Source organism: Myotis brandtii, unplaced genomic scaffold (assembly GCF_000412655.1).
Source record: "Myotis brandtii unplaced genomic scaffold, ASM41265v1 scaffold44, whole genome shotgun sequence".
In the NCBI taxonomy this organism is placed as follows: domain Eukaryota; kingdom Metazoa; phylum Chordata; class Mammalia; order Chiroptera; family Vespertilionidae; genus Myotis; species Myotis brandtii.
In genome coordinates this window covers 3,426,145-3,433,293 of record NW_005366833.1, presented here as the reverse complement: position 1 = coordinate 3,433,293, position 7,149 = coordinate 3,426,145, and the positions used below count along the sequence as shown (strand labels likewise).

The window sequence follows — 7,149 nt, the reverse complement described above, 5'->3', positions numbered from 1 at the left end:
TTCCCTTCCCTTTGAGGTTTGACGGTCTATCTTAACGTTGTCTCTAGTATATAAAGGAAGGGATAAAGTAAAAGTCACCTTTCCCTGAACATCAGAACTGAAACTTAAACATTCAGGGATATTTGAGTTGTGTGTCACTAAAAACCTTTTTTTTTTCTTTCCTAACCAATGTTTTCATAAAAAATGTTATCAATTTCTTGGTCCTGTCTTAGACAGTGGAGTACAGATAGTAACTCACTCTTCTTCCCTAGGGAAGGGCCCGGGGAAGGGGACAAACATGACTGACAAGTGTATAGAGTCCTCAAGTTTACAAACTGTTTTGTCATATATCATCTCCTTGACCCTAAAAGTCAGCTGTGTGAGATATATGATTATTCTCCTCCTCTTACAATGGAAGAAACTGAGACTCCGAGGTGTTTATGAGGTGCTAGTGTCTGATGACAGACCTTGTGGTCTTTCCACACCACCTGCTGCTGTTCAGACCTGGGCTCAGCCCCAGAGAAGCAGAACCCTGCCCGGAGCAGGACCCCCTCAGCCCACCTGCTGTCATCAATGCACTTACCTGATGGGAAACCCGTCTGCCCCAGAGGAGAGGCCAGAGCAGGAGCAGCAGCTGCTTTCTTTCTACTGCCCCTCAGACACTGCAGAGCAGTGAAGTGGGCGGGATCAGGGGTAGGTGAGGACAGCAGAGAGGACAGAGGCTGGGAAGTGAGGCAAGAGTAGGGCCTGTTTCCGACAAGCATCCAGTGCCGAGGAGCAGCACTTACAGGCCGCACATGGGTGACCAGATGGTAAAGTTGTGCAGGATTGTTGGCTTCTCAGCTGCACCGGGCTTAGGGGGGCCCCAACACTTGGCATAGAACCATCTTAAGTGCTTACTCTATCCCCATATTACAGATGAGGAAAAGAAGGCAGGAGAGGGTAAGGGGTTTGTCCAAGGCCTTCAGACAGTAAGAGATGGTTGTTTCCAAAGCCCACACACCTCCTCCTAGCTCTGCTCTGTTGTATTGTCCCAGAACTTCTGATACACCAGCAGGCCTCAGTCAGTCAGGAACCATGAGATTGGGATCCATGAGACTCTGATCCTTTGGAAAATTGAAACCCATGCCCAAGTACTTCCCAAGCTCCCAACTTTTAAGATAGACTTAGGTTCAAAAATGAGATTCTTCCTGCTTCCAGATTCTGCTGCTGTTTGAAGAGAGAGTTTGCATGATCACTGGATAACACTTTTTGTATGGTTTATAAAGCATGTCCACAGATTTGACACCTGCCATCTTATCACCCTCCCCCCTCAAAAAGTAAAAAGGCAGAGTGTATGTAATGAAGGAAGAGTAGTTTTGCCTTCTGGGTGACACTCAGAATGAAGTAAGCATGCTTTTCTGGGTCCTGGTGTTCAGAAAGTTCTGTGTGGCCTGGAGTGAGTAGACCTTGTACTAAATCCCGATTGGGTTCTGGCACCTTCAAGAGCAAGAGTCACGTAACTTTAAGACATTGAGACTTAGACTGTAGACAGACGCAGCAAGGAAACTAGTGTGCACTCAGTCATCATCACAATGACCTGCTATGTTAGCCTCATTTCACAGGGGAGGAAACTGAGGGTCAGGATGCTTAAGTCCCTCACCCATAGTAGAAGGGAATTCTTCACAGAGTGCCCTGTGGTTATTTCACCAAAGAGGTAAAAGGAGCAGAGTTAGAGTGAGGATTTACCTCAGGATGTTGTTAGCAAAGAGAAGTAAAGGCCACACTATGTTTAGGTTTTGAAATGGAGTCTGTTTTCATTAAAACACAGTGAACAAGAATCTTTGAATGTTTGATTGTGTGTATTATCAGATACTTCCTCCTGGATGAGACAGGTCAGTTGAGCAAACAATAGTGAGTTAACCCCTCATATGCAACCTTGCTCCCTTTGGAAAGGGTTCAGGAAGAAATAAGTCGGTGAGAACAAAGTTCCACCACTGGTAGTGAGGGGCAGCCAGGGGCATCACCATGGCGGGCCAGAGGTGTTTGGGGAGGTGAGAGCTAAGGAGGTTCATTGAGAGTGTGAGTCCCTGTCAGGGTGGGGTGCTGTCGGACACACTGCTCGTTTGTGGGTTTTCTTTGAGACTCCAGTGGTTTTGGTGACCTCTCTCCTCCCCCCCCCATGAGATAAGGAAGGAATTTGGGGCTCTGGCAGCTGCCATGCTGTCGTCCAGGAGAGTCTGTTGTGCAGGGGTCGGGATGGGGTGGAGGAGGAATGTCTGGCCCAAGATGACTCTGCCTGGGTCCCGGGTGCAGTGGAAGACTGAATGGAGCCCCTCTGTCCTTTCCAGTGTTTGTGTACTACATTATAACAACAAACAAAAAGGTTCTTCCCTTTGTGTTGAACTCTGTCGGGGTAAGGGAGTAGGTCTAGGTGCATCATCCCCTAGTTTCTCCAGCAGCAGGAAAGCTGGTCTGTAGCAATGGCAGGGCCAGGCTGTGATCCAGTCCTCAGACTCTCCCATGTGCTACAGAAGGACGCTTGAGAGACTTCAGTTTATTTTGAGAATTAAGAAGTTGTTCTTAGTGAAGGGGGTCAAAGAGTTTTTTTAAGAAAAATGTACTAGCATTATTTTGTGAATTGTGCATGCATGTTATACGAGAAATTTAGAGGGAAAGAGTTATTGTTGCTACTGCAATAAGTATGTGCTTTCTAAGTTCACTTCATTTTTAAAAATGGTAATTCCCAGTGTTTACAAGGTTATGATAGTTAAATCAAGGAAGAAGCACTGATAATGCACTTATTCCATTTACAGGAACTCTCATTTGCCACGGCTTGGCCACTTCTCCATACAATATGCAAAGTGCAGAGCTGGCCCCTCTGGACATTAGTTACTAAGATAAAATCGGTGTTAGATTTTAGAACTGACAATTAAGATATATTTTCAGGAAAGCTTACCTCACTCCTCTTTAATTACACTTATGTGGAAAAAACATTTAATTGTTTCAAAGATTATTTTTTTTACTAGATAAATAGTAAATGGGGAAGAAAAAACGGGCTATTTTTTCTGAGCTTGTGGTTTCTAATTACATCAGTTACAGCTTAGCCTTCCTCTTAACTAGAATGCAGGCATGAACTGGAAAAGAATGAGCTAATCCATGATAGATCAGGTTGAATAAAGATCTCCATTCATATCTTTAGCTTTTATCCCTTGTTCTGAGTGCCAAGAATTAATGCTATTTGAAAGTGCAAACTGAACCTGCCAAGCTTTGGACAGCTAAGATAATCCTAATTATTTTGAATGTTAGTGAGAAGGGCCACAGTTCCACTCTGGAAAAGAGTTCTGTTGTGAAACATTAAATATCTGCTAAGTGGTATTGATTGGACATGATTTTATTTCCAAACACTATGGTTATCATGAAGCAGAAGAATTTGTTGTTTGAGAAATATTCATCAGCTTTTCATCAGACTCTTGGGCCTGTAAACTAGGAAACTAAAGAGGCCAGCATTTTTTTTTTCCCTGTCTGCATCTAAGTGAAGGGTTGCTAGCAATTGAAAAACGCCACTTGTATTTTTATTTTTAAATGGTTTCTTAGTGAGAGTTTAATAGTATATAGAAGGAGAAATTTTTTTCTCAAGCATGAGTATCCGGTTTTCTCACATCACTGGAAGAGAATTATTCGTTCCAGTCCATTGACTTCCAACAGATCATTCAAGTTAAAAGTCAGGGGTCTTTGCAATGTCAAAAGATTTAGCAGCTAGAGTGGTTTTTGTTTTGTTTTTCATAGGGGTGGGGTTTTGGGCAGTACATATTACTTTCCAAAAAGAATACCGATGGTTTAGATGGTATCACTGAAATCATCTTAAGGTTCTCCCCCTCCTCCCCCCAACATTCTTGGTAAGAGTGGTTATTTGTAAGTTTTTGTTTGTTTTTAAAATAATAATAAATACCCTTTAGCTTCTGTAGACAAATAGGCTACTTGAGAGAAAACAGATACTGGGCTTGCTGGTTCAAACAGGGGTCACCCTCAGAGGTTTACCACTTTCATTGTAATGTGAAAAGATCAGATGGGCAGGTTTCCCTTTTTCTTCCTGTTCAGTCTCTACTTCTGCCTCCAGAAGTCATTTCTTCCATTTCTGTAAATACTGGGAGCCTGTTGATGACTACAGGGTGGCGTAATCCTGAATTGTGGATTGCCTGTGAATGCTTCCTGACCCCAACCCAAGAGCAGCTACCCTCAGCCCCACCCCCCACCCAGCACCACAGCAAAGCATAACATCTTTACTGATGCAAATAGCGGTGTGCTGAGCATCTATGGGCCAATTATTCTTTCTTTCTTAGGGCTTATTCCCCAAAGTGGAATTACCAGGTCAGAGGGCATGAACAGTTTTATGGTTCTTATTACATGTCACTAGGTTGCTGTCCAGAAAGATTGAACCAATTTCTAGTGCTACCAACAACAGCCCTTTCCTAAACAGTCCCACTGACGCTAGACATTACCATTTAAAAAATAATAATTAAGAGAAACCTTTAGAGCTGAAGTGAGCCTTGTTCCGGGCTCATTAGAATCAACTTAAAAAGAAAAAGGGATTTTTTAAATTAAATCTTTATTGTTCAGATTATTACAATTGTTCCTCTTTTTTCCCCCCATAACTCCCCTCCACCCAGTTCCCACCCCACCCTCCGCCCTCACTCCCCACCCCCTGTCCTCATTCATAGGTGCACAATTTTTGTCCAGTCTCTTCCAACATCCCCCACACCCCTTTCCCCCCCAAGAATAGTCAGTCCATTCCCTTTCTATGCCCCTGATTCTATTATAATCACCAGTTCCTTCTGTTCATCAGATTATTTATTCACTTGATTTTTAGATTCACTTGTTGATAGATGTGTATTTGTTGTTCATAATTTGTATCTGTACCTTTTTCTTCTTCTTCCTCTTCTTAAAGGATACCTTTCAGCATTTCATATAATACTGGTTTGGTGGTGATGAACTCCTTTAGCTTTAAAAGAAAAAGGGATATTTTTGACTTTTGAATATTTAATTGGCATAAAATTATTTACAATGATCAATTATTTCTCTTCCACCAACACAGTTTAATGAAGCTGCATTCAAATGGAGAGAGTATCTTTAAGGATGGTAGTAAAATAGATTTTGGACTTTAGTTACTAAGATAAACAGTTACAAAATCTTTAATGCACTTGGATCTACTTTTATGAGGTGTTACCAAAATGAGTTGAACAGATACTATCCCTAATTTCAACAGCCCATTATTCAAAGACAATGCTACGCCTTGAACAGAGTAAAATAACATGGATTTAAATTTTGAGTGGAGAAATGCTTTTAAAAATAGTTGTGTTTCAAGACAGGTTGAGTTCATTCATTTGCATCTTCTCCGTAGTGCAGTCATGCATTAAGTTTGCTTAGAGCCTCCCTAGTCTATGCAGGTGACAACACTCTGCATATTTTTGTAGCCCCAAGTCATAGAAATACTTTCCAAGAAAATATCCACAAGGCAAGTGAGAGCAAAAGGGGATCTAGGCCCAAATTCCTTTCCTTTGCAGAATTCCTACCCCACCTCTCTTTTGTAGGCCCAAATCCCCTAAATGGGGAGTGGGAGGTGTGTGACTCCTGTGAGGGGTAGGAATTCTAGGTCAGCCGCTAACTGAAGGCAAAGGCAGGCCTGGGGCTCCACTTATCTATTCCTTATAACCTCTGCATTAGTCTGGTAAGGGTCGGTTGTTTGCCTCTTTAAACTCACACCGAGATTAGGAAGGTTCAGTTGCCAGTGATTAAAGGGTACACAAGAGTGGGATGGTGCAGGGACGAGAGCAAGCCAGAGGGTCAGGCTGTCCAGTGCCACACTGCCCTTGGCAGCTTCCACAGGTCCCTTACGTAAAATGGAGAGGATACCTCAATAAAGTGTGTGGCATACAGGAAGCAGTCAGGAAATGTTCATCCCCTTCCCATTGCTTCTATAGAGAACTGCTGTCCCTGATTTGAAGTAGGGATGAAGGGTTGACAGATTAACTTATGGACTCTGGCTGGCTCTTAATGCTCCAGATCTCTGTATAGTAAATAACAAGATGTCATAGCAAAGTCTACCACCTTTGGAAAACATTTGTGTATATACAATATCCTTGTGCATGTAACACAATTCATAACTCACCTTAAATTTGCAGGGAATTGTAAATCTATATAACAATTCAAATTTAGTAAGAAGCCTTTAATGAACTGCAATGAAATGAAGGCCTCAGAATTCATAGTTTCCAGGTTTTTTGGTTGTTACTTAATATTTATATATGCACCCTTATTGGCATTTTTAAGTACTACCATTTAATGGCTCCTTTATAAAAAAGAGCTTACAAACTATTACTCTTGCATTTCATTGAAGTTACTAAACAAGTACTGTGAATATGAAAATGACTTATCAGGAAATCACCTAAATTATTTTTCAAAGTTATTCAATTAATAAGTTTTCAGATCATGTCTTTTTTTACTGGATATTGAGGTAGCTATACAAAACTATCCGTCCGTCTGTCCACATTAGAAGAAAGGGGCTCTCTGAAATGATTTGGTCCAGTGGAGTGGTTAAAGGTCTGCTTCTTCAATCCCAGCCCTATTCTTTTATTTATGTGTGGTTTCACTCGCTGCAGGAAACTTTCCCAAACTCATAACAAGCGTAAATGGTGTTCTCTTATAAAAGGGTCTCTTCAGCGTGGTACTATACCTTATTAAATTCCAAACATAGTAAGTATTGATGGCAAACACATCAGGACCCAGTACAGCTCCTATGATTTAGTTCTCTACAAATGACTTCAACACTCAGCTCCCAATGCATTGTGCTAATTACATCATAGATTTCCCTATTGATGAACACAAGCTGAATTAACACAGGAGCACTAATGTACCCTTTCACCATTATTGTTGTACAAGAAGCCGTGGCAGATGCTGGCAGTTAGTTACACAAACATTAGTATTAACGATTGGCCATTTGGAATTGGTGACAAACTACTGCCCGGCAGAATCCTGAGGCTGAAACCAATCAGGAAGTTAATGAGGAGAGAAATTACCACTGCAGCTTCCCCTTAATTACATTCACACCAGGCAGGAAGGGAGTTCGAGGGGTGGGTCTGAACTCGGTTAAGGTTAAGAAGGTCAGAGACCCTTTTGCTTAAATTTTGTATCTGT

General features: G+C 41.8%; 1 protein-coding gene across 1 annotated transcript in view; it reads left to right on the top strand.

Moving 5' to 3' along the window:
- Positions 1-7,149, top strand: part of DMRT1 (doublesex and mab-3 related transcription factor 1) — a 61,510-nt gene that overhangs the window by 53,424 nt on the left and 937 nt on the right. The gene's annotated exons all lie outside the window — the stretch shown is intronic.